We start from the raw sequence: 3,441 nt of genomic DNA, 5'->3' as shown, positions 1-3,441 counted from the left end.
AATATAATAAAAATAGTGAAAAGATGGATGATCATGTTACGTGAAAGTAACAATATAATAAAAATAGTGAAAAGATGGATGATCATGTTACGTGAAAGTAACAATATAATAAAAATAGTGAAAAGATGGATGATCATGTTACGTTAAAGTAACAATATAAGAAATGATATAAAAATCACGAAAAATGGAAAACATTGTTAATACTCTTGTGCTCTAAGTGCAGAAATAAAAGGAAAAAACAAAACGTTTTCGGCCAATAGAAAAACATCTATCAAGATCTTCTAGAGATAGCCCTGCTTTTTATTAATAGATTAAAACTATACTATTATACAGATAAAAAGAGCATTGTAAAAAAGTAAAAAGAAGACATGCTGAAACTGAAATCGTTTTGTGGATTAAGTCTAATGAGATACATAAAAACTAAATGACCATGTTTTATAATTACAGTAATCACTCAAGCTAGGCTGCTTTATCTAAATATCGTAGAATATATTACTAGGATTAATCTTATTAGTGGTAGTACTGGGAGTAGAAAAACACGTTCAGTAAGAATCTAAAAAAGTACTGAAAACACGTATGAGTTAACACGTTGAATAAGAATTAAAAAAAGTATTGAAAACACGCATGTGTTAACAGGAAATTAGAACATCAAAAAGGATGTATAAGAAAAGGTTGGCTTAAAATGTACAAATTAACAGTAAGGATATATTTAATACATTATGTGTAAACAAAATGTTAGGATGGGGGAAGGACCATTGAGGGATGATAGAGGAAGACTCGTATCTGATGATTATGAGATGGCTGGGTTATTTATTTTTTCTTTTACTTCAGTTTTTTACTGACGAAGACTTAAGCAGTATTCCACATCTTGAACAGTTGATAGGTGGAAACAAGATCGAACAAGATGACTGCATTAATTCCGATCTTCTTAAGAAAGATTTGGAACGTTCAAAGAACGATAAGTGTTCTGGGCCAGATAATATTTCCACAAGGGTTTTGTAGGAGGTTAAGGATTTGGATATGTGAGCCACTTGCTACTTACTGTTTTGGGTATGTCCTTGAATAGTGGGCCGGTACCAAAGGATTGGTAGTTAGCTAACGCCATTATTCTTTTCAAGGGAAGTGATAAAAAACTGTCCCAGTAATTATAGGCCTATTAGTCTTACATCAGTTGTGGGAAAAGTTTTAGAAAGACTAATAAAAGCTGCTTTGTAAGAATCATTTAACAAAGTTTAGAATTTTATTGAATAGTCAACATGGTTTCACTAATGGCAAACCTTGCCTTACACAAATCTTCTAACATTCTCTGAAAACGTTACTGCTTATGTAGAAGTGGGTAAGTGTGTAGATTTGATGTATCTGGATTTTCAGAAAGCATTTGACAAGGTGCCACATAAAAGGGTTGTAAAAATAATTATCTTTATAGGTGTGGGAGACAAGTTAGCAAATTGGATAGAAGAGTGGCTGGATGGAAGAAAGCAGTGAGTTGTTACAAGTCGATTCAGTCAATCTGGGTTAATGTTACAAGTGTGGTACCTCAGGGTTCAATCTTAGGACCTTTGCTCTCTTTGATTTACATCAGTTGCTGATGATATTAAGGCCTTAGGTGTTGCTAGCTGTAAAGAGAAGGATGCTGCTTTACAAAAGGTTTTAGATTATTTAGTGAGTTGGGTGAATAAATAACAGATAGGTTTTAATTATAATAAATGCAAGATAATGCATGTGGTTTATCATAATTTGAATTATAAATATAATTTGGAAGGGAATAACCTTAACAGTGTCATGAAATAAAGGGATCTTGGATTAATGGTTGATCAGTCTCTTAGGCCATCCAAGCAGTGTGATGTTGCTAGTGGTAGGGCAAATAGGATTTTAGGTTGTATCTACAGAAATATTGAATACAGTATAAAGCAGTTATAATTTCATTGTACAGGTCACTGATTAGGCCAAATTTGGAATATTGTATTCATTCTTGGGCTCCTTATCTTGAATTTTTGGAAAGGGTTCAGAGGAAGACTACTAGAACAGTGTCTGGGATGGAGAGGTTGAAATCTCTCAAATTGTTTTCTCTTGAAAAAAGGAGTGTTAGAGAGGATCTGATTGAGGTGTTTAATATTTTAAAGGGAATTGATAGTTTTGATGCATCATCTTTTTTCATACTTAACAGTAAGAACAGTAGAAATATGGGACACAAATATAAATGTTAGCAAGGTAGGAGTCATCCTCAGCTAAGACAGTTTCATTCTCCTAACAGGGTGGTTGGCTTTTGGAATGGGTTGCCTTCGGATGCTGTGGAGGCAGTAAATTTAAATAAATGATAAGGGCTGTTTTTAAGATTTGTTTATAATAGTTTTAGTTTAGTTTAGAGGATGGGACAGCCGAAATGGACCAATAGGTCCCATGTTGTCCCAAAACATTATGTTATGCTAACTCCGGTATAACCTGCTTGGATAAATCTACTAGTTCTCGATTTAATGAGGTTGTTTCAAACTAACTTTAATTTCTTTTAAATTGAAATATCGATTAAACAACTGCTTTAGTTTGAATTACATTGAAATGACGGTTATGAAACGAGCGATTCGAAAATATTGATTTGATAATCCTTTGACGAATGATCAAATTTTTTAGAAGTGCACAGAATGTTTAAACTGGCCATAAATACATTTCCCGCCACATTAAAATATTGAGTTTTGAACAAGCCGAGTGTTATCTAAATATGTATTATATATTAATGAGAATTATAAAAATAATAATAATAATTACATTCAAATAGTAAATAAAGAATTAAAAATATTGGCACATTAAAGGCTATTATCGTACCACAGGAAAACCACGATAATATTATTTTAAGTCTGAACAAGTCGTCGTAACGACCTTTGTGTAGGATTATCCGGCATTCTTAACAACAATGGGCGTTGATTGGCCTTTTAGTAGAGATTTGGATTTCCATGCTGACGAGCCGGGTTCAAAATCGTGAAATATCTCAAAATATTGCCCGCACTTTAAGCTGTTAGTGCGTGCCTTATAAGAGTGACAGTCAGTCTGGCTACCTCCCCTCTGGTCAATAGTTCAACAGTAAGGACGGTAGAGAATGGCCTTAGTAGCTTTCGTGAAATATCTCAAAATATTGCCCGCATTTTAAGCTGTTAGTGCGTGCATTATAAGAGTGACAGTCAGTCTGGCTGCTCCCCCTCTGGTCAATAGTTCAACAGTAAGGACGGTAGAGAATGGCCTTAGTAGCTTTCGTGAAATATCTCAAAATATTGCCCGCACTTTAAGCTGTTAGTGCGTGCCTTATAAGAGTGACAGTCAGTCTGGCTACCTCCCCTCTGGTCAATAGTTCAACAGTAAGGACGGTAGAGAATGGCCTTTGTAGCTTTCGTGAAATATCTCAAAATATTGCCCGCACTTTAAGCTGTTAGTGCGTGCCTTATAAGAGTG

Source organism: Limulus polyphemus, unplaced genomic scaffold (genome assembly GCF_000517525.1).
Source record: "Limulus polyphemus unplaced genomic scaffold, Limulus_polyphemus-2.1.2 Scaffold1249, whole genome shotgun sequence".
NCBI lineage: Eukaryota > Metazoa > Arthropoda > Merostomata > Xiphosura > Limulidae > Limulus > Limulus polyphemus.
The sequence above is the reverse complement of the archived record's forward strand: the minus strand, read 5'-3'. Positions refer to the sequence as shown.